Genomic DNA, 26121 nt, shown 5'->3' with positions numbered 1-26121 from the left:
CTTTTCGGGTTGAGGATGGAGTCAAGCTCAACTCCCAGTCCTACTGCCAGTTTCTGGAAGACACCTTCTTCAAGCAGTGGTACAGGAAGAAGTCTGCATCCTTCAAGAAAAACATGATTTTCATGCAGGACAATGCTCCATCACACGCGTCCAAGTACTCCACAGCGTGGCTGGCAAGAAAGGGTATAAAAGAAGAAAATCTAATGACATGGCCTCCTTGTTCACCTGATCTGAACCCCATTGAGAACCTATGGTCCATCATCAAATGTGAGATTTACAAGGAGGGAAAACAGTACACCTCTCTGAACAGTATCTGGGAGGCTGTGGTTGCTGCTGCACGCAATGTTGATGGTGAACAGATCAAAACACTGACAGAATCCATGGATGGCAGGCTTTTGAGTGTCCTTGCAAAGAAAGGTGGCTATATTGGTCACTGATTTGTTTTTGTTTTGTTTTTGAATGTCAGAAATGTATATTTGTGAATGTTGATATGTTATATTGGTTTCACTGGTAAAAATAAATAATTGAAATGGGTATATATTTGTTTTTTGTTAAGTTGCCTGATAATTATGCACAGTAATAGTCACCTGCACACACAGATATCCCCCTAAAATAGCTAAAACTAAAAACAAACTAAAAACTACTTCCAAAAATATTCAGCTTTGATATTAATGAGTTTTTTGGGTTCATTGAGAACATGGTTGTTGTTCAATAATAAAATTAATCCTCAAAAATACAACTTGCCTAATAATTCTGCACTCCCTGTATATCTAACAATACATATACAGTATACAATGTATATATATTTCACATACTAAAAATCCCTCAGCTCCAATAGGTGAATTATTGATATGTTTAATTCACTATTGTATTGTAAGAACAGGGGTTGAGTTTCTGCTGACACATAAATTATATTGGCATACAGTACTGTGCAAATGGATCATTTACATTACACCTTCAATGTAGGTGTTGTTGCTGCTTTGAATATATCACTAGTATAAGAGAAGCATCGTCATCTACTGAAATTTATGGTAAAACGCCTCTTGGCGATGCTGCCTTTAAACAGTAATGTCAGCCCTTTTGAATATTTCACTGGCTTTCTTGACATGGCGACGGACCCTTTTTGAATATATTACAAACTCAAGGTACTTTCGATCATTGGGAACAGAGGGAGATAAACTCTATAAAATCCTTATGCGTGCACACAAAGCAAGAAGGGAGAAATGACCTAGCAAAAACAACTTCTCTAATAGGGTAATGCAACCCTTTTTAGACTTTTTGTACATTTCACATTTCATTCAAGAATAATGTTCTACTAGTATAATATTCTGGCCTAATCCAGAAGTACTAATCTAGGATCTAATTTTTCTAATGCCATGTAGTTAATGCACTGTTATATCCAGCAAATCCAGTCAGGTCATCAGTGGAGGGGACTGATCAGCAGCTTTTTGTTTACCTCTTTTCCATCTTAATATGAGGAGAATCCACGGTTTCATTCCTTACTTGTGGGTATTCAGAACCTGGCCACCAGGAGGAGGCAAAGACACCCCAGTCAAAGACTTAAATACCCCCCCCCCACTTCCCTCCTCCCCCCAGTCATTCTTTGCCTTTTGTCACAGGAGATTGGCAGACAAGTGTCAGAAGATACGGAGTAGTTCCTTATGGAGGGTAGTACTCTTCGGAATGGGGGAACTGGAGTTTTAAGTAGTCTTGTCAGCACAGGGCCTGTGGACTCGAGAGGAATCTCTACTCCCGATCAATATCTTGGAACATCGAGCGATCTTCAATGCTCTGAAGGGTTGGCCCCTTCTGGGTTCGACCCAGTTTATCAGATTCCAATTGGACAACATAACCTCGGTGGCTTACATCAACCAGCAGGGGGGAATGAGAAGCTCCCTAAGCAATGAGGGAAATATCTTGGATTCTGGAGTGGGCGGAGGCTCACAACTGTTCGCTGCCAGCGATCCACATTCCGGGTGTGGATATAGCTCTCATGGCATCTCGTCTCAATACCAAGCTACCCAGATATGGGTTGAGGTCCAGGGATCCTCAGGTGGAGCTAATAGATGCATTAGCAGTGCCTTGGAGGTTCAGGCTAATCTACATTTTCCCATCGTTACCACTCCTTCCTCGAAGAATGTGGTTTGCGGATCTAGTTGGGATGTCATCTTCTCCTCCATGGAAGTTACCTTGTCACAGGGATCTGCTGAAACAGGGTCCTTTTGTTCATCAAATGCTAGATTCTCTGAGGCTGACTAAGTGGAGATTGGACGCTTAGTCCTAGCCAAGAGAGGTTTTGATACTCTCATTCAAGCACGTAAGCCAGTTACTCGTCGCATCTATCATAAGGTGTGGAGGACCTACTTATTCTGGTGTGAAGAGCTTGGATTTCCCTGGCATAAAGTCATGGTTTCCAGGATTCTTTCCTTTCTTCAGGATGGTTTGGAGAAGGGCCTTTCGGCTAGCTCTCTTATGGGACAGATCTCAGCCCTATCTATTTTACTGCACAAGAAGCTTGCTGAGCTCCCAGACGTCCAGTCTTTTGTTCAGGCTCTGTCTAGAATCAGACCTGTGTTTTGACCTAGCGCTCCTCCTTGGAGTTTAAATCTTGTTCTTAAGGTGTTGCAGAGGACTTCATTTGAGCCTATGCACGGCCTTGATATTAAATTACTATCTTGGAAGGTTCTCTTTTTACTGGCTATTGCCTCGGCAAAAAAGAGTATCTGAGATGGCTGCCTTGCAATGTGAGCCCCCTTACCTAGTTTTCCATGCTGATAAAGCTGTCCTTCGTACTGGGTTAGGTTTTCTTCCTAAGGTTGTTTCTGATCGCAACATTAATCAGGAGATTGTTGTTCCTTCCTTGTGTCCTAACCCTTCTTCTTCAAAGGAGCGGTTACTTCATAATTTGGATGTGGTTCAGGCTTTGAAGTTCTATCTTCAAGCCACTAAGGAGTTTAGACAGACTTCTTCCTTGTTTGTTGTCTATTCTGGGAAGCGTAAGGGGCAGAAAGCCTCGTCCACTTCCTTGTCTTTTGGGTTGAGGAGCTTTATTCGCTTAGCTTATGAAACAGCGGGACATAAGCCTCCTTAGAGGATTAAGGCTCATTCTACTACAGCAGTGGCTTCCTCTTAGGCCTTCAAGAATGAGGGATCTATGGAGCAGATTTGTAAGGCAGCTACCTGGTCCTCCTTACATACCTTTTCAAAATTTTACAAGTTTGATGTTTTTGCTTCGGCTGAAGCATCTTTTGGGAGAAAGGTTTTGCAGGCTGTGGTGTCCTCAGAAAAATAGGGTCCGTCTCTCTTTTTACCCTCCTGTTTTCATTCAGTGTTCTTTAGACCTTGGGTACATTATTCCCACAAGTAAGGAATGAAGCCATGGACTCTCCTCATATTAAGATGGAAAAGATAAATTATGCTTACCAGATAATTCAATTTCCATCTGTATGAGGAGAGTCCAAGGCCTCCGACCATTTTCTCCGTTGTGAGGACCAAAATGTTTTGTTTATTCTTCTGGCACCATTTATACCCTGATATTTCTCCTACTGTTCCTTGTTTCCTTGGCAGAATGACTAGGGGATGAGGGAAGTGGGGGAGGTATTTAAGCCTTTGGCTGGGGTGTCTTTACCTCCTCCTGGTGGCCAGGTTCTGAATTCCCACAAGTAAGGAATGAAGCCGTGAACTCTCCTTATACAGATGGAAAGGAAATTATCTGGTAAACATAATGTATGTTTTTTTGATAGTTCTGATTTCTAAATTCATGTTCAGGTTGTGTCCCTGATCTTCATTGGACCTTCTAATTAGTTGTTTATGTTTTGTATTTTAGGAAGTTTGAATTTAGTAGAATGTCATATTTATATGTTTAATGTGCCTTACAATTATATATCATTGTACAAGGTGTTATTAGCCCTATTTTATTTAATGGCAATTAATTATTATAGGCCAGATTACAAGTGGAGCAGTATTTAATACTCCCGCTCGCACGCTGATTCCACTAGAAGCTTTTTGCACATGTTTGGTAGTGCTCATATTACAAGTTGAAAGTAAAAAAAATCTCCTCGTGCTAACCCGATATGTGCAAAAAGCCAAAATTAGAATATTGTGACCGCGTTAACATATTCCCCCACAGTAGTCAAAGGAGCAAAAAGTGAACAAGAAAAAACCTAATGCCCTACTTGTGCACAAAACCCGATCACATATTGTTAAGTGTGCTAACCCGACATGAAAATATGAATATTTCACATTCCAGTGTTCTTCACATAACAGAATATGTTCTATTTATTCATAAATTTATATTTCTACATACAGTATATATGATGATATTTTGGTACTATATTTATCTATACCTATATATATATAGATGATTATATATAGTTATAGCTATACACAAATATATTTAGAAATATCTGTTTATAAATAATTAGAACATATTCCCCTATGTGCAGAACATTGGAATTTTGTATTATGATGCAGTGATGCGGGAAAAGCAAACGTGGACTTTTTGCCCAGTGTGCTTAGAAGAATATGACTGCACCTCACTGACGAGGCCCACAGATGGCCAAAAGATCATCTGGGGTTGTCATGTTCTTTGTTCAGAGGAACTTGCCTGATATTTCTGGGCTAGACTGACCTTAGTTGGCAGGATTAGATTTATATAATTCAGGAAAGTTTTCCTCAATGAAAGAACACATGGGCTAAAAGAGGCTGCTCCTAGGTGGTAACTCGCCATAGAACAAGCTACTGAGCTGTTGTTCATTCCTGGTAGAGCACTTCTCTCTTTTTATGCATTTGTATTATGACCCTGGGGAGGTCTCCCTAACGGTAATGGGGGAAACCAGACCTGGACTCCTTGCCCAATGTGCTTAGAGGAATATGGCTGCCCCTCACTGACGAAGCCAACAGGAGGCTGAAATGATCATCTGGGGTTGCCATGTTCCTTGTTTAGAAGAGAATTGCCTGGTGTTTCGGGCTGGACTGTCCTTACTCGGCAGGATCAGACTTATATACTTCAGGAAAGTTTTCAACTGTGAATAGCTCAACTGGGCTAAAATAGGCTGATCCCAGGTGGTAACTCACCATAAAACAAGCCACTGAGCTGTTGTTCATTCCTGGTAGAGTGCTTCTCTCTTTGTATAAATATGTACAGTAAATAACAATGTAGAAAAAGGAACAGCACAGCAGATAAAAAGGTGCAAATCTGTCAGAGACTCAACACTTAGTCCCATAGATAAGATACACAGTCCAAGGAGAAAGCAGCACTCAACATGGATAATTCAGAAATTTATTAGACACCAAGGTGCACAAAAAGGAGACAACGTTTCGACCATAGTCCTTAGTCATGTCAGTACACATACTGAGAATACATCACTCTTAAATAGGGGCAGGTACAGATAGCCATGCCCCTTTACAACACACCTGTGCAATAATATAATGAAGCTATTACACCAATACAAATATTCTTGCTTAGTATATACACAATGTGGAATGCAGTTCCTAATATCACATATGTTCTATCGCAAATACCAAAGAAGAAAAAATAATATTATAATATCCAAATCTCAGAATTTACCTATGTGTTTAACATTCTAACTTCATAGAAAAATTGATAAGTCAAAATCCCTATTCAATCCTATAGGGGTAAGGGTATCCAATTTATCTATCCAAAACATTTATTTTTGTTTTAAATATAACTCCTTATCCCCCCCCCCCCTTCTAGGGGTTCCAATGTGGTCGATAATCTGAAACCTGAGTTGAAAGATATTGTGGTCAGCAGTGACAAAATGTTCGGCTACATTTTTTTTTTTACCAGTACCACTAATTATGCTTTTAACAATAGGAGGTGGGGAACCTCCAAAAATAATGGAAAAACAACACATTTAAAATTAAAGGAACGGATGATAACTTAGATCAGGATTATAATGGCAGAACTGGAAATATCCAATTATTAATATTGGTTCTAATAAGAAAAAGCACTATTTATTATTAGCTAGTCTTAATAGTACAGACCTAGGATGTCATATTAATCCATAGTCCTCAGACACACTAATAATTATTGAATCTCAATGATGAATCAAGGAGGATCCTAATGGTAGATATGGGTCAGATTCAGTTAGAAAGTTTCATATTAACATACAAAGGATTAGGGATTATGGCATATTGTGATATACCATATACGTATGACCAGGATTGTGTATTCTGCATAAGTAAGATAATTCAAAGTTGCCTTAGATATTTTTGCTTCAAAAGTCAATTTCTAGTGTATTGACCATGAATAAGACAATTCCACATATCCTGTATTATTTTAACTGAGAATGAAATACACTTTAGATTCCTCCTATATGTATTTAATCAGGTATTCGTAAATTATTAATATCAGATATACTGTTATATTACACTATTAGTGCTGTATCCTGCTAATAAACAGTAACCTTAGTTAATACTATGATGCTGTAATGCCCATAGAGTAAAATGAATTAGCACCAGATAATCAAATTAGGTAGGCTATAGTAAGGATGAATTAACCTAAAGTTGTCTTATATAAAGGATAGTATCCAAACTAAAGTATTTCTTATCTCATTTTCTAGTGTGGTACTAATCACCATATATGATAACATTAGTTTTTCAAAGAGTCCTTCTATGGTATTTATATATATATCAATAAACTTTTGTACCATATAAGAACATCATGTATGGATATGTTTAGAATTAGCATCAAAAATATACCTTAATTACAAATATGAAGTTTGATTACAATATTAGTGCTGTATCTTGCTAATAAACAGTAACCTTTGTTAATACTATGATGCTATCATGAGCATGGAGTAAAGTGAATTAGCACCAGATTATCGGATTAGGTAGGATATAGTAAGGGTAAATTAGTTTACAGTTGTCATATATATAGGGTAGTATCCAAACAAAAGTATTTCTGATCTAATTTCTTTAGGCCTAGATTTAGAGTTCGGCGGTAGCCGTCAAAACCAGCGTTAGAGGCTCCTAACGCTGGTTTTGGCCGCCCGCTGGTATTTGGAGTCAGTGATTAAAGGGTCTAACGCTCACTTTACAGCCGCGACTTTTCCATACCGCAGATCCCCCTACGCCATTTGCGTAGCCTATCTTTTCAATGGGATCTTTCTAACGCTGGTATTTAGAGTCGTTTCTGCAGTGAGCGTTAGAGCTCTAACGACAAGATTCCAGCCGCCTGAAAAAAGCAGGAGTTAAGAGCTTTCTGGCTAACGCCGGTTTATAAAGCTCTTAACTACTGTACCCTAAAGTACACTAACACCCATAAACTACCTATGTACCCCTAAACCGAGGTCCCCCCACATCGCCGCCACTCGCTTAAAATTTTTAACCCCTAATCTGCCGACCGCCACCTACGTTATACTTATGTACCCCTAATCTGCTGCCCCTAACCCCGCCGACCCCTATATTATATTTATTAACCCCTAACTTGCCCCCCACAACGTCGCCGCAAGCTACTTAAAATAATTAACCCCTAATCTTCCGACCGCAAATCGCCGCCACCTACGTTATCCCTATGTACCCCTAATCTGCTGCCCCTAACATCGCCGACCCCTATGTTATATTTATTAACCCCTAATCTGCCCCCCACAACGTCGCCGACACCTACCTACACTTATTAACCCCTAATCTGCCGAGCGGACCTGAGCGCTACTATAATAAAGTTATTAACCCCTAATCCGCCTCACTAACCCTATCATAAATAGTATTAACCCCTAATCTGCCCTCCCTAACATCGCCGACACCTACCTTCAATTATTAACCCCTAATCTGCCGACCGGAGCTCACCGCTATTCTAATAAATGTATTAACCCCTAAAGCTAAGTCTAACCCTAACACTAACACCCCCCTAAGTTAAATATAATTTTTATCTAACGAAATAAATTAACTCTTATTAAATAAATGATTCCTATTTAAAGCTAAATACTTACCTGTAAAATAAATCCGAATATAGCTACAATATAAATTACATTTATATTATAGCTATTTTAGGATTAATATTTATTTTACAGGTAACTTTGTATTTATTTTAACCAGGTACAATAGCTATTAAATAGTTAAGAACTATTTAATAGTTACCTAGTTAAAATAATTACAAATTTACCTGTAAAATAAATCCTAACCTAAGATATAATTAAACCTAACACTACCCTATCAATAAAATAATTAAATAAACTACCTACAATTACCTACAATTAACCTAACACTACACTATCAATAAATTAATTAAACACAATTGCTACAAATAAATACAATTAAATAAACTATCTAAAGTACAAAAAATAAAAAAGAACTAAGTTACAGAAAATAAAAAAATATTTACAAACATAAGAAAAATATTACAACAATTTTAAACTAATTACACCTACTCTAAGCCCCCTAATAAAATAACAAAGACCCCCAAAATAAAAAATTCCCTACCCTATTCTAAAATACAAAAATTACAAGCTCTTTTACCTTACCAGCCCTGAACAGGGCCCTTTGCAGGGCATGCCCCAAGAATTTCAGCTCTTTTGCCTGTTAAAAAAAACATACAATACCCCCCCCCAACATTACAACCCACCACCCACATACCCCTAATCTAACCCAAACCCCCTTAAATAAACCTAACACTAATCCCCTGAAGATCTTCCTACCTTGTCTTCACCATCCAGGTATCACCGATCCGTCCTGGCTCCAAGATCTTCATCCAACCCAAGCGGGGGTTGGCGATCCATAATCCGGTGCTCCAAAGTCTTCCTCCTATCCGGCAAGAAGAGGACATCCGGACCGGCAAACATCTTCTCCAAGCGGCATCTTCTATGTTCTTCCATCCGATGACGACCGGCTCCATCTTGAAGACCTCCAGCGCGGATCCATCCTCTTCTTCCGACGACTAGACGACGAATGACGGTTCCTTTAAGGGACGTCATCCAAGATGGCGTCCCTCGAATTCCGATTGGATGATAGGATTCTATCAGCCAATCGGAATTAAGGTAGGAATTTTCTGATTGGCTGATGGAATCAGCCAATCAGAATCAAGTTCAATCCGATTGGCTGATCCAATCAGCCAATCAGATTGAGCTCGCATTCTATTGGCTGTTCCGATCAGCCAATAGAATGCAAGCTCAATCTGATTGGCTGATTGGATCAGCCAATCGGATTGAACTTGATTCTGATTGGCTGATTCCATCAGCCAATCAGAATATTCCTACCTTAATTCCGATTGGCTGATAGAATCCTATCAGCCAATCGGAATTCGAGGGACGCCATCTTGGATGACGTCCCTTAAAGGAACCGTCATTCGTCGTCTAGTCGTCGGAAGAAGAGGATGGATCCGCGCTGGAGGTCTTCAAGATGGAGCCGGTCGTCATCGGATGGAAGAACATAGAAGATGCCGCTTGGAGAAGATGTTTGCCGGTCCGGATGTCCTCTTCTTGCCGGATAGGAGGAAGACTTTGGAGCACCGGATTATGGATCGCCAACCCCCGCTTGGGTTGGATGAAGATCTTGGAGCCAGGACGGATCGGTGATACCTGGATGGTGAAGACAAGGTAGGAAGATCTTCAGGGGATTAGTGTTAGGTTTATTTAAGGGGGTTTGGGTTAGATTAGGGCTATGTGGGTGGTGGGTTGTAATGTTGGGGGGGGGGTATTGTATGTTTTTTTTTACAGGCAAAAGAGCTGAAATTCTTGGGGCATGCCCCGCAAAGGGCCCTGTTCAGGGCTGGTAAGGTAAAAGAGCTTGTAATTTTTGTATTTTAGAATAGGGTAGGGAATTTTTTATTTTGGGGGTCTTTGTTATTTTATTAGGGGGCTTAGAGTAGGTGTAATTAGTTTAAAATTGTTGTAATATTTTTCTTATGTTTGTAAATATTTTTTTATTTTCTGTAACTTAGTTCTTTTTTATTTTTTGTACTTTAGATAGTTTATTTAATTGTATTTATTTGTAGCAATTGTGTTTAATTAATTTATTGATAGTGTAGTGTTAGGTTAATTGTAGGTAATTGTAGGTAGTTTATTTAATTATTTTATTGATAGGGTAGTGTTAGGTTTAATTATATCTTAGGTTAGGATTTATTTTACAGGTAAATTTGTAATTATTTTAACTAGGTAACTATTAAATAGTTCTTAACTATTTAATAGCTATTGTACCTGGTTAAAATAAATACAAAGTTACCTGTAAAATAAATATTAATCCTAAAATAGCTATAATATAAATGTAATTTATATTGTAGCTATATTCGGATTTATTTTACAGGTAAGTATTTAGCTTTAAATAGGAATCATTTATTTAATAAGAGTTAATTTATTTCGTTAGATAAAAATTATATTTAACTTAGGGGGGTGTTAGTGTTAGGGTTAGACTTAGCTTTAGGGGTTAATACATTTATTAGAATAGCGGTGAGCTCCGGTCGGCAGATTAGGGGTTAATAATTGAAGGTAGGTGTCGGCGACGTTGTGGGGGGCAGATTAAGGGTTAATAAATATAACATAGGGGTCGGCGATGTTAGGGCAGCAGATTAGGGGTACATAGGGATAACGTAGGTGGCGGCGGTTTACGGAGCGGCAGATTAGGGGTTAAAAGTGTAATGCAGGGGTCAGCGATAGCGGGGGCGGCAGATTAGGGGTTAATAAGTGTAAGGCTAGGGGTGTTTAGACTCGGGGTACATGTTAGAGTGTTAGGTGCAGACGTAGGAAGTGTTTCCCCATAGGAAACAATTGGGGCTGCGTTAGGAGCTGAACGCTGCTTTTTTGCAGGTGTTAGGTTTTTTTTCAGCTCAAACAGCCCCATTGTTTCCTATGGGAGAATCGTGCACGAGCACGTTTTTGAGGCCGGCCGCGTCCGTAAGCAACTCTGGTATCGAGAGTTGCATTTGCGCTAAATATGCTCTACGCTCCTTTTTTGGAGCCTAACGCAGCATTTGTTTGAACTCTCTATACCAGAGTTAAATTTATGGTGCGGCCAGAAAAAAACCCGCGGAGCGTTAACAGCCCTTTTACCGCCAAACTCCAAATCTAGCCGAAAGTGTGGTACTAATCACCATATATGATAATATTAGTTTATCAAAAAGTCCTTCTATGGTATTTATATATATCCATTAACTATTGTACCATATATGAACATCCTCTATGGATATGTTAAACTTTAGCATCAGAATATATCCACAGTATAAATTTAAAGTTCTGTGCGAGTTATATACACCGGTAATACTTGATATAAGGAATCTGCTGATCAATTATATTTACACACAAATTGGATTATCTAACCAGTGTCTGACCATTATCAGACCATATTGTTCCCGGACTCGTCTGATTAATAAAAAAGTACTTTTAAATAAGTTCTAATGGCTGCCTGTTCCTGTATTACCAAACATAATTGTAACAACCAGCTGCTTGAGCCTGAATAATAAGTCTAAATAGTAATGCTACAGGCTGTGTGCGGTCTAGGTCGAATAAACTAATATACCCTTTTGAGAAAGCCGAGTGTCTCTGTGAAACATGTCAGTGTAGGTTGGGAGTTAATGGGCTCCGAATTTTTTTAGTTTTAATTCAGCAGGAACTTAACTTAAAAAAATATTAGTTTATTTGACCGCACACAGCCTGTAGCGTTACTATTTAGACTTATTTTATATATATATACATATGTATATCTATGTTAAAGTTAAATAGGAATTGTGTGTGAAGCAAATATGTTAATTTACCAAATGTAATCCCCAAAATAGAGAATGGGGAGGGTGCTCAGTGTAGAGAGTTTAAGGTAATTACATAATGTAAAGGAAAGATACACCATAAAGAGCACTCGCTTAAATACTCATTTTAGAGTAAAGGAAACGACGACACACAGTATGATATAAACAAAAAACAATATATAACCTTTATTAGATAAATAAATAAAAGAGAGGGGGAAATACCCCTCAATAATGAGATAAAAATAGAAAAATAATAAAAAATATAGTGTATAACGTTAAGTCTAATTAGAACACTAGTATAAGAGGTGAGGAGCACCCCAAATATATATATATATATATATATATATAAATATATGTGAGGAGACTGGGTCAAAAATATATCTATATTAAAAGCTGATATAGAAATAGGGACATTGTCCCACAAGGTCAAGTGACGGCACTATTGCGTAATATCAAGCTAATACTCAGTCACTGTGGAACATATTTCACACAGCTGACTATGACCAATAACATTTAGCAAATAGCAAATAGCCTATAGCAAGTGACATGATTAAGGTAATAGTATGTAGTTGAATTGAAGGGATATGATCCCCAGTACGGTATATATCCTATATACCAGTACCCAAAATACCATAAAACTTATGAGATCATATAGACTAAATATATGTGGAACATTTTTCACACATATACTATAGAGTAACGTTATGCACATTTCGCCTCAGCTTCTTAAAAAGCCCTTTGCAGCCTTATTTTTCAAACACCTGAGACCTCGGCTCCTATTTAACAAAGTCTGGCGGACCTGATCCGACAGTGCGGATCAGGTCCGCCAGACCTCGCTGAATACGAGAGCAATACGCTCTCCATATTCAGCATTGCACCAGAAGCTCACAAGAGCTGCTGGTGCAACGCCGCCCCCTGCAGACTCGCGGCCAATGGGCCGCCAGCAGGAAGGTGTCAATCAACCCGATCGTACGCGATCGGGTTGATTTCCGGCGATGTCTGTCCGCCTGCTCAGAGCAGGAGGACAGGGTTATGGAGCAGAGGTCTTTGTGACCGCTGCTTCATAACTGCTGTTTCTGGCGAGTCTGAAGACTCGCCAGAAACACGGGGCATCAAGCTCCATTCGGAGCTTGATAGATAGGCCCCCTCATAACTTTGAGCCCTTATAACTATTTTGTGCAATACGTTTTTGTTTTATAAATTTGAATTAGATAGTGATATTATGAGTGTAACTGTACTTTTCAATGTATCTTTGATGTGTTTTGTGACCCTTTTTTGTTTCACAAAACAGTTAACCAGAGCTCTGAGGTCACGGTAATCATTCTAGCATAAATTGCTTTGCGCTCACGCGTTCACATTTACTTTCGACTTGTAATACAAGCGCTACATCTGTCGCACACAAACCGCCGCGATAAACCCATAACTGTTAGCACGCCATGTAGTAAAAGGTGACTGCTGTTTTTTTTACATTAAAATAGTTTTTATGAAAGTTTTTAATTACTTTATTGGCCCTTTGTATATTTCTAAGATGATATTAACATTTTTAGGAATTCTTTTTTTAAAAGTTTATGTAGAAGAATAATCAGACAGTATTAGAAAAATTATATCACACAAGCTTTTTAGTTTATCCAGAGGGAATATTATGGCTATTATTTGTTTTTAATAAAAAAAAATGTGAAAATAATTATAGTTATTACACTTTTATTTGTTTACTAATTGTGTTTCTATTAGAGAACTCTGCTCCTCATTGTTTGTTTTCACAACAGGCTCATTGGCTGAAGTTTTCCCCTAAACATTTGAAGAAACATTTTTTTTTAGGAGACACTTTTTTTTTATATAAGTAAATTAAGAACTAATTAAAGGACAAAATATTAATCAATTGTTGGTTTGGCTTCTGTTACAACATAATAAGTGTTGTATACTTATTATATTTAGGTAACCCTCCAAAGCAGACTATAATTGTTCCCTTCAGTATTTTATTTAATTAACCATTGTTGTTCTTTTTTGCAGGATATCTGTTAGTTTAGTTTTTACTTGTTGAATGGCATCTCGGTCATCTTGATTTATAAAACAATATGGCTTCCTGAAATACCCAGAAGTAATCCTGACCATCTGTTAACCACACTTTTGATGACCATATTCTACAATCATAGTAAGTTTGTTTTGCAGGTATTTACAAACATATTAAAATCTAGTGGCAAACCTATGGCACCAGTGCCCATAGTGACACTCGTCATAACATTATAAGTTTGCTTGCACTTAACCTCTGAGCTATATCCATACTGTTTGGTTTCACTGACTGCATTTTTAGTAGTTAATACATTATTTTTCTTAATCCATGCTATGGGGTCTATTTAACAAGGGCCGCCCTGTTCCCCTTGTTTCCGCGCAAGCCTTCAGACTCGCCGGAAACGGGAGTTAAGAAGCAGCAGTCTTAAGACCGCTGCTCCTAAACTCATATGCCGCATCTGAGGCTGTGTATAGCAATCCACTCGATCATGTACGATCGGGCTGATTGACACCCCCTGCTAGCGACCGATTGGCTGCGAATCTGCAGGGGGCGGTATTGCACCAGCAGTTCACAAGAAAATGCTGTCGGCATTTATCGATGTGCGGCGGACATGGTTCACTATATCGGATCATGTCTGTCAGCACATATATAAATAGACCCCATTATATTAGCAATTTACATATATTGAAGATTTCAAAGAACATTTAACATTAAAGGGACACTGAACCCAATTTTTTTCTTTTGTGATTCAGATAGAGCATGCAATTTTAAGCAACTTTCTAATTTACTCCTATTATCATTTTTTCTTCGTTCTCTTGCTATCTTTATTTGAAAAAAGAAGGCATCTAAGTTTTTGTTTTGGTTCAGGACTCTGGATAGCACTTTTTTATTGGTTGATGAATTTATCCACCAATCAGCAAGGACAACCCAGGTTGTTCACCAAAAATGGGCCGGCATCTAAACTTACATTCTTGCATTTCAAATAAAGATACAAAGAGAATGAAGAAAATTTGATAATAGGAGTAAATTAGAAAGTTGCTTAAACTGTCATGCTCTATCTGAATCACGAAAGAAAAAAATTTGGGTTTAGTGTCCCTTTAATGCTTTCTTAAAGGGGCATAAAACCCATTTTTTTCTTTCATGATTCAGATAGAACTTACAATGTTAAACAACTTTCCAATATACTTCTATTACCAAATTTTATTTGCTTTCTCGTTATCATTTGTTGAAAGGAAAGGCTGTTAGCTCAGGAGTGTGCACATATCTGCAGCACTATATAGCAGCATTTTTGCAACAATGTTATACATTAGCAAGAGCACTAGATGGCAGCACTATTTCCTGTCATGTAGTGCTTCAGGCATGTGCACGCTACCTACCTAGGTATCCCTTCAACAAAGAATAACATAAAAACAAAGCAAATTTGAAAATAGAAGTAAATTAGAAACTTTTTTTAAAATTGTGTTCTCTGAGTCATGAAAGAAATTGTTTAGGTATCTTTTAAAAGTGCAATGAGGTACTTAAATATTTATCTTAAAAAAGATGATTACTACCAATTTGGCCTCACACACTCTCAGAAAGGTTTGCCAGCCCTGAGTGCTTTTTAATATAATGTTTAAGCAACTTACATATCAGAAACCCAAGGCAATAGTTGCTACATGATGTAACTCTTATAAAAAAAAACAGGTGGTTAAATACATTTGAAACGTATCAAAAGCTCACCTTAAAACACGCTATACACAATTTTGAATATTTAATTTAAATTTCCAGTTGGAATGGTTAGAGATCTAGTGGATTGTTGTGAAAAATACATATGCTTTATATGGCCGCAAGCCTTCCCCCCCTAGCATAGTATTTTAATTTGCCTTTTCAGTCATTTTTGTTGTTATAAATTGGCAGATTTTATATTTCAGGAAATAACGGAGCTCTTTTTTAATGAATGCTTGAGTGTCTGTGTGAGGCATGAGATGAGGAAGTTGTTCCGGTAATTGCTCATGACTGTTGAACTCCGGGCAATAACAGAGAAACATCCTGCATGAGTTAAGTGAAGATCATAAGTCAGGGCTGCAGTTAGTGGTGTACCATTATGATCCACTTTGCAAGGAAAGCGTCCAGTTGTGTGTAATGAAAAGGGATTTCTTCCAACCCAAGGCTAAAAAAGGTCTCACCTGAAAAGCATTTTTTTTGTTGTTTGGAAAATAATCTTTAAAAAGCAAAGGGATAATGAATATTTTACAATTACAAAGCTAACAACATATAGTATTCTATTATACTAATCCTTACAAATACATCAGCTTGTGCCACAACAAAATGTAAAACATATTTCTTTAGAAGGCATTGCAGCTGTGCTTTTTGTCATCAAATGGCACAGTTTTTTTTTGTACAATTATTAATGTGTCTTGAAAGGAAATGCTGTAAAATTATGAAAGTGAAGCAATTTACATTATATAATATTTAACCAAGAAAATCTCAACATAATCTGAATTAAATATCAACAAAAGCAAACAACATTTGTGAAATATTTAATGTATAAAATTGCACCTTAGTATTTCAGACATGTAATTCCGATATTATTAGTAAACCTATAAAACCTGTAGCTATTAAACAATATCTATACAGATTCTAAAATGTGGAGTTTTTTTTTCTTGTCCTTTTGTCCTTTTGCGGATTTTGTATTGCGTTACCTACACTAACTAAACAACTGTGGTAAAGCATTGCATTATTGCTCTATTACTACATACTGCTACCCCTCTATCCCAAGGAGTTTAATTGTTCCTTGGCTACTTTAAAGTAGATAATATGGTGGTATGGCAATTTTGGGCCCAATATATTGGGGGACAAGAACTTTAAAAAAGTTGAATGTCTTATTTCACACTTTTACAGGACATACAATACACAACACAATAAAATAAATAATATTTAAAATAATACTGATGATCACTGTCCCTTTAAATTCAGCTCTAGAACAAAAATGCACTGCTGAATCTGAGCTAAACATGGGCTGTAATTGGTGACTACACACATCTGAGATCCCCAAGTGGTTCAGTACCCAGAGTTAAGCTACGGACCAGTAGTGCATTTCTATACCAGTACTGAGTTTAAAGGGACAGTTGACACCTTAGATATCTTAAATTCTTACCTTAGATTAAGCTGCAAATAGCCTCTTGCACCCTTTTCTATATCATGCAGCAGGAACAGTAAAAAAGTTTGTTTGTTTGTTTTTTTTTAAATTAATATTGTTTCTGGGCACTTTTAAATGGCAGCCAAGCTTAACCCACTGATGACATCACAATCTGGACTGCATAATATGTTCAGTAGTTACAAAAGACTCACTAGATGGATTCAACAGACTGTCAATGCTATTCAGCAGAGTGCATAGATGCAGCCCAGATTGTGATGTCATCAGTGGGCAGAGCTTAGCAGCAATTTAAAAGTGACCAGAAACAATATTCATTTTAAATACCTTTTTTTCTGTTCCTGCTGCATGATAGAGAAAGGGGTTCAGAACGATATTTGCAGCTTAATCTAAGGTAAAACTTTAAGATCACTAAGTTATAGACTGTCCCTTTAACTATGTGTGATCAATATTTTAGAAGCTTTAAGACAATGGCATCTAATTATCAAGCCGTCAACCGCAAATACGCTGGAATTCCACAGCGTAATTGCGGCGAGCTTGATTCGCCTTAGTTATCAAAGCTTACAGACCCGCAAAAGTAGAATTTTGTGACGTAACATACGATCCGCTGGTCTCAGTCCGACACAGATCAATGCTTACGTCACTACAGATGTTCCGAATGCAAATTCAGCACTATCTGACTACTTTTGCTAGTTAACAAATAACTAGCAGGTACGCTCGCCACTATTCCGGCCCAGCGTACCTGGTTTTCAATCCGCCGCCCTGGAGGTAGCGGATGCCAGAGGACTCAATGGGAGTCTGAAAGCAGCGAAAGCTTATGTTCGCTGCTGCCCGATATCCCATTGATTCCTATGGGAGAATAAAAGTTATGTTTACACCTAACACCCTAACATAAACCCCGAGTCTAAACACCCCTAATCTGCCACCCCCTACACCGCCACCACCTACATTATACTTATTAACCCCTAATATGCCGCCCCTATACTGCTGCCACCTACATTATACTTATTAACCCCTAATCTGCTGCCCCGACACCGCTGCCACCTAAATATAAGTATTAACCCCTATCCCACCGCTCCTGGAGCCCACCGTAACTAAATAAATGTATTAACCCCTAAACTGCCAGCCCCCCACATCGCCATAAACTAAATTAACCTGTTAATCCCTAAACCTAACAACCCGCTAACTGTACATTAAATATTACCTCATCCCTTTCTCATAATAAATTTAAACTTTCCTTTAGATTTAAATTAAACTATATTAAACTAATAATTAACCTATTCTAACTATTATAATAAAATTACATTAAACTATATTAAATTAATAATTAACCTACCCTAACTATTATAATAAAATTACATTAAACTATATTAAATTAATAATTAACCTACCCTAACTTTTATACTAAAATTACATTAAACTACAAATTAAATTAACTATATTATATATAACCCTACTCAAATTATTTAATTCTACACTTAAGTTACAAAAAATAACAAAAACTAAGTTACACAAAAAAATAAACACTAAGTTACAAAAAAGAAAAAAGAAATTATCAAAGCTTTAAACTAATTACACCTATTCTAAGGGCCCTATGAAAATAAAAAAGCCCCCCCAAAAAATAAAAAAAACCCTAGCCTACAATAAACTACAAATGCCCCAAAGTAATCAGCTCTTTCACCTGTAAAAAAAAATAATACAAACAACCCCCCAACAGTAAAACCCACCACCCACACAACCAAACCGCCAAATAAAACCCTAACTAAAAAAAAACTAAGCTCCCCATTGCCCTGAAAAGGGCATTTGGATGGGCATTGCCCTTAAAAGGGCATTTAGCTCTATTGCAGCCCAAGTCCTAATCTAAAACTAAAACCCACCCAATAAACCCTTAAAAAAATCCTAACACTAACCCCAGAAGATTTACTTACCGTTTTGAAGATCCGACATCCATCCTCCAAGAAGCTGGGAGAAGTCCTCAACGAAGCGGCTGAAGTATTCATCCAAGCCCGCAGAAGTTTTCACCCAGACGGCATCTTCTATCTTCATCAATCCAGCGCGGAGCAGCTCCATCTTCAAGACATCTGACGCGAAGCATCCTCTTCCTTCCGACGACTACCGACGAACGAAGGTTCCTTTAAATGACGTCATCCAAGATGGCGTCCCTTAGATTCTGATTGGCTGATAGAATACTATCAGCCAATCGGAATAAAGATTGAAAAAATCCTATTGGCTGTTGCAATCAGCCAATAGGATTGAGCTTTAATCCTATTGGCTGATCCAATCAGCCAATAGAATGCGAGCTCAATCCTATTGGCTGATTGCAACAGCCAATAGGAATTAAAGCTCAATCCTATTGGCTGATTGCAACAGCCAATAGGATTTTTTCAACCTTAATTCCGATTGGCTGATAGAATTCTATCAGCCAATCGGAATCTAAGGGATGCCATCTTGGATGACGTCACTTAAAGGATCCTTCATTCGTCGGTAGTTGTCGGAAGGAAGAGGATGCTCTGCGTCGGATGTCTTGAAGATGGAGCCGCTCCGCGTCGGATGGATGAAGATAGAAGATGCCGTCTGAATGAAGACTTCTGCCGTCTAGAAGACCACTTCACCCAGCTTGGATGAAGACGTCTCCTGGCTTCGTTGAGGACTTTGGCACGGTTGGATGAAGACTTCTGCTGCTTCCTTGAGGATGGATGTCCGGTCTTCAGAACAGTAAGTCAATCTTCAGGGAGTTATTGTTAGGGTATTTTAAGGGTGTATTGGGTGGGTTTTATTTTTAGGTTAGGGCTTTGGGCCACAAAAGAGCTAACTGCTCTAGGCTAGGGTTTTTTTTATTTTGGGGGGCTTTTTTTTATTTTGATAGGGCTATTAGATTAGGTGTAATTAGTTTAAATATCTGTAATTTGTTTATTATTTTCTGTAATTTAGTGGTTTTTTTGTACTTTAGATAATTGTATATAATTTATTTAATTGTATTTAATTTAGGTAATTTAGTTAATTTATTTAATTATAGTGTAGTGTTAGGTGTTAGAGTAACTTAGGTTAGGTTTTATTTTACAGGTACTTTTGTATTTATTTTAGCTAGGTAGTTATTAAATAGTTAATAACTATTAAGTAACTATTCTACCTAGTTAAAATAAATACAAACTTGCCTGTGAAATAAAAAGCCTGATGAAACAGACAGCAGTCTGAGAAACGCGTTGCTTGTTCTTTTAATATCTAGTGTCATTTTTATTTTATTAATAAAATTTGGTTTTATGTAAACCTCTTTGTGAGAGTCTGAGCTCTGTCAGTCCGGCAAGACGTTGGAGAAACCAGTTTCCTTGCAGTGTCAGTGAGCTGGGACACTGTGAGATCCCAGTCTGTTTGATTTAGCACAATTGGGTGCTGCTCCACTTGTGAGTACCTTTTTGATAACCTAACAAATCTCTTTCACCAACTGTATTACACCAGGAGGCGCCTTTGTCTTTTTGTGATTTTTTCACAGAGAAAACTTGCTCTTAGATCCTGATTTCCCTGACAAAGCAGCTGACTCCAGTCATCATCTGTGTTCCTGATCATTGATCATCCTGGTATTTGATCACATTCATCATTTGGGACTATTCCCACCCCAATTGGGACATTTACCATCTATATAACATTGCAGAAGAAGACAGCATTTCCAGATAAGAACCTTTCAGTAATTTCTTATTGCTGTATTTGCTATTATTTGTGTTGTATCCTATGTGTCTCATAGTCCCATATTTTTAAGAATTCTTTCTTATTTGTTTACATTATTTCGTATAGTATATTTTATTATAGTTATTACATGTAATTTCTTGTTCTCTTCTCTCTTAGCCTATTTACATAGTAATCATATAGGGTCCTGTGCGCCCCCTAGTAGTAACACACCCTTAGTGTTACTGATTGTTTCTATGGACATGTGTCTGTTTTCTTTCGCAGTATCTAAGAGATTGCCCAATTTGTTTTTGAAAGTTATTGTGGGATTAAATGTCAATTTTGTGTACTGGTGGTTATCAATGAGTTGTGTTTTAATTTCAATAAGATTGTCCTTTTTGTTAAGTAGGGCTATTGCTCCACCTTTATCCGCATTGGTAATTATTAAATCTGGGTTATTCTGTAGTTCTCGAAGCGCTTTTCTTTCTTTTTGAGTTAAATTATCTCTGACTATTCTATGTGTTGAATCCTCTAGTGTTTTGTTAAGTCCAGTTAGTTCCTTTTCAATTGTTCTCTGGAATAAATCTATTAGGTGGTCCCTAGTCTTTAAACAAAAATGTGGAGCATGTGTCCTTAAGTGTGTTTGCCGATCTAATAGATTGTTGCTGTAAGGTGATCAAACTAGTAAGATCCTGTAACTCTGTGTATATAAGGCCAATCGTAGCTAAATCAGATTCTTGTCGGGTGTTAAGTGTGAGTCTTGTGTATCAAAGAAGTGTTTTTTTAATACAAGTTTTCTACCAAATGTATTGGTGTCAATTAGTGGTTCAAATAAATCAAAATTCTTTGCTGGTGCATAAGTTAAACCTTTATTCAATAAGGTTTAACAAAGCAGGCGGACAGGTTATGGAGCAGCGGTCTTTAGACCGCTGCTCTATAACTTGTGTTTCTGGTGAGTCTGAAGGCTCACCAGAAACACGGGGCTTCAAGCTCCATACGGAGCTTGATAGATATGCCCAATACATTTCCCCTAATCATCTTATAAATCCTTCCCACCCCTGCAGATATCCCCATCACATCACCCCATATTAAGCCATAATCTTCCAAATTAAAATAAAAAAGTAAATAAATAAATTAACCCTTAGATTAACCTCAATTACTTAATCAAGTTTAGAAGAAGACCCATATTTTTGTGGCAGAAAGATGGCGAAGACTGAAGAATCTTCAAACTGTCTTCAGAAAAAAAGGTGATATCGTTTTTTTTTCTTTTCAGTATTGGGTGTTCGATAGGTTATTTGCAATGGGTACTGAACAGATGGAAGGGCACTAATGGGAGGACCATATAAGACTTGGTTAGATGTATTAAGGATTGTGCAGAGAGGTGCTTAGAAATAAAGGAAGGTTTTTCGATAAGGGATTACAGTTAGGATGGTAGCAGTGGTGTTAGCTAAGCAATTATGTTTATTTGTGGTAGGGGGTAGGTCACAGTTAGGGTTGATGTAGGTTAAGGAATCGGAACAGAGCAGTAAGAGTTAACTTCTTAAGAATAGCAGAGCAACGTGATTAAGAGATAATTGGGTGAGCAACAGATATTGTTAATTGCAGTGGGGGAATAAAGTGAGAGATGGCTAGGGCTAAACTAAAGTAGGATTAACCAAGAGCAGATCATCATTTATTTTTGATACTTTATTTTACTACTGAAGCTCACCTTTTGAGCATCCTTTATTTAAAGGACCAGTCAACACAGTAGATTTGCATAATCAACAAATGCAAGATAACAAGACAATGCAAAAGCACTTAGTCTGAACTTCAAATGAGCAGTAGATTTTTTTTCTGACAATTTTAAAAGTTATGTCTTTTTCCACTTCCCCTGTACCATGTGACAGCCATCAGCCAATTACAAATGCATACATGTACCATTTGACAGCCATCAGCCATTCACAAATACATACACACTTATTCTTGCACATGCTCAGTAGTAGCTGGTGACCCAAAAAGTTTAAATATAAAAAGACTGTGCACGTTTTGTTAATGGAAGTAAATTGGAAAGTTTTTTAAAATGGCATGCTCTATCTGAATCATGAAAGTTTAATTTTGATTGAGTGTCCCTTTAATGGCCGTCCCACTGCTACTGATTACAACAGGGTTGTCACCATCCTGTGCCTCTTTCACAATTAGTAGGTTACATAGGATCTACTCCTAATTTGAGAAAAGATAGCTAAATATCAGCTGCTGATTATTGATTAAACAGACCTAGAAAGTCAAAATTTAATATAGGCTGAACCTGCAAATTTAAAGCCTTCCCAATTTATTTATGTTTTCACATTTACTTTGTCCTCCTGTTTTGAAAAGCATACCTGTATATGCTCAGCCATGCATGTGTCGAGCACTATATGGTAGTGCAACAATGTTTTGGAACAATGGTTTAAATTGTATATGCACAAGAAGGTGCATGTGGCTTAGCAACAGACAGGACAAAATACATTTGATAATAGAATTAAATTGGAAAGTTTTTTGCTTTTGTTTTTTTTTAAATGGAATGTTCTGTCCAAAACATGAAACTTTTATATTGACTTCCATGTCCATTTAATAGCAGAGTTTGTGTGCAAAGTTATTATTAAAATTATTATTATCTGCTTTCTTTTTATTTTTACCTATTTGTAATAGTAATCTAGCCATTTAGACAGCTTTCATTAATCAATCAGTAGTGTAAGTATTTATTTTATTTGTACTTCTCGGTATGGATTTCCTCTGAAATAGCTCTGGAAGCAGGAGGGTATACTTAAGACCAAAGTCATAATGCACATTTGGTTTTGTTCACATTGACCTTGACATGAACTTCTGGAGGGATTTTAATTAGGAAGAGAAGCACTTTGCACAACCACTAATGAGAACAAGCCTTCAGTTACATCCTAATATATAAGTGCAATAAAAATTATTTAGCACTATTAGCAGTGTACTGTATTGAAAATATCAGATACTACTAATAAAAGTTTAGTGTCGATTGTGCTCGTACTTTTAATTGAATTATATTCTTTGGTTGTTAAACAGTATAAAAATATATAATCTAAAGCAAAGTTTATTGTTTGGTGAGCAATATAAAAAATACAATTATTCAAGGACATTTTTCATTTATGTTAAAGGTCCAAACTTAGCTTTTTTAAGTTAGCAAACAACAACTATAGATTTGCTTTGTATACTTCATAATAACTATATGCTTTTTAACATTTCAAAAGAAGGCCTCAAATGCCTCTGTTGGCAGTTTCCATGACAATACATAGGCATGTATTTATCAAGCCGTCAACCGCAAATACGCTGGAATTCCGCAGCGTATTTGTGGCGAGCCTGATTCGCCTCAGTTATCAAACCATACAAACCGGTAAAAGTAGAATATGGTGACGTAGCATACGATCCGCCGGACTCAGTCCGACACAGATCGATGCTTACGTCACTACAGATGTTCCGAACGCAAGTTCGGCACAATCTGACTACTTTTGGAAGTTATCAAATATCTGCCAGGTATCCTCGGCACTATTCCGGACCATCGTACCTGGTTTTCAATCCGCTGCCCTAGAGGTGGCGGATGCCATAGGAATCCATGGGAGTCGGAAAGCAGCGAGAGCTTATGTTCGCTGCTGCCCGATATCCCATTGATTCCTATGGGAACGTGTACACGCTAACACGTACCCCGAATCTAAACACCCCTAATCTGCCCCCCCCACACCGCCATCACCTACATTATACTTATTAACCCCTTATCTGCCACCGCCGCCACCTAAATAAAAGTTATTAACCCCTATCCCGCCAGCTCCCGGACCCCGCCGCAACTAAATAAACTTTTTAACCCCTAAACCGCCACTCCTGGAGCCCACTGCCACCTACATTATACTTATTAACCCCTAATCTTCCGCCCCCTACACCGCTGCCAATCAGCCAATAGAATGCAAGCTCAATCCTATTGGCTGATTGCATCAGCCAATAGGATTTTTTCTACCTTAATTTTCTACCTTAATTTGATTGGCTGATAGAATTCTATCAGCCAATCGGAATTCAAGGGACTCCATCTTGGATGACGTCATTTAAAGGAACCTTCATTCTTCAGTTGGACGTCGTTTGAAGAGGATGCTCCGCGTCGGATGTCTTTAAGATGGAGCCGCTCCGCGCCGGATGGATGAAGATAGAAGATGCCGCCTGGATGAAGACTTCTGCCCGTCTGGAGGATCACTTCTGCCCGTCTGGAGGACCACTTCTGCCGGCTTCGTGGAGGACTTCGGCCCGGTTGGGTGAAGACTTCTCAAGGTAGGGTGATCTTCAAGGGGTTAGTGTTAGGTTTTTTAAAGGGATATTGGGTGGGTTTTAGAGTAGGGTTGGTTGTGTGGGTGGTGGGTTTTAATGGGTTGTAATTTTTTTTTCAGGTAAAAGAGCTAATTACTTTGGGGCAATGCCCCGCAAAAGGCCCTTGTAATTTAGTGTAGGGTAGGGCTTTTTTATTTTGGGGGGCTTTTTTTATTTTGTTAGGGGGATGAGATTAGGTGTAATTAGTTTAAAAATCTTGTAATTATTTTATTATTTTCTGTAATTTAGTGTTTGTTTGTTTTTTGTACTTTAGATACATTTTTTAATTGTATTTAATTGTATTTAGTTTAGAGAATTTATTTAATTATAGTGTAGTGTTAGGTGTAATTGTAACTTAGGTTAGGTTTTATTTTACAGGTATAATTTAGTGTAGGGTAGGGCTTTTTTATTTTGGGGGGCTTTTTTTATTTTGTTAGGGGGATGAGATTAGGTGTAATTAGTTTAAAAATCTTGTAATTATTTTATTATTTTCTGTAATTTAGTGTTTGTTTGTTTTTTGTACTTTAGATACATTTTTTTAATTGTATTTAATTGTATTTAGTTTAGAGAATTTATTTAATTATAGTGTAGTGTTAGGTGTAATTGTAACTTAGGTTAGGTTTTATTTTACAGGTATATTTGTATTTATTTTAACTAGTACGTTATTAAATAGTTAATAACTTTTTAATAACTATTGTACCTAGTTAAAATAAATACAAACTTGCCTGTAAAATTAAAAAAAAACTAAGATAGCTACAATGTAACTATTATTTATAGGTAAGTATTTAGTTTTAAATAGGATTTATTTAGTTAATGATAGTAATATTTATTTGATATATCTAAATTATATTTAAGTTAGGGGGTGTTAGGGTTAGACTTAGGTTTAGTGGTTAATAAATTTAATATAGTGTCGGCGACGTTGGGGGCGGCAGATTAGGGGTTAATAAATGTAGATAGGTGGCGGCGGTGTAGGGGGGGCAGATTAGGGGTTAATAAGTATAATGTAGGTGGCGGCGGGGTCCAGGAGCGGCGGTTTAGGGGTTAAACAGTTTATTTAGTTGCGGTGGGCTCCGGGAGCGGCAGTTTAGGGGTTAAACACTTTATTTAGTTGCGGTGGGGTCCGGGAGTGGCGGTTTAGGGGTTAATACATTTATTAGAGTTGCGGCGGGGTCCGGGATTGGCGGTATAGGGGGTAAACAGTATAGTATAGTGTGAGTGTTTAGTGACAGGGTACCAAGAAAGCTGTAAAAAAGCCGAATAGCAGCGAGATCGATGACTGTTAGTTAACAA

Source organism: Bombina bombina, chromosome 4 (genome assembly GCF_027579735.1).
Source record: "Bombina bombina isolate aBomBom1 chromosome 4, aBomBom1.pri, whole genome shotgun sequence".
In the NCBI taxonomy this organism is placed as follows: Eukaryota; Metazoa; Chordata; class Amphibia; order Anura; family Bombinatoridae; genus Bombina; species Bombina bombina.
Note: the sequence above shows the minus strand (reverse complement) of the source record.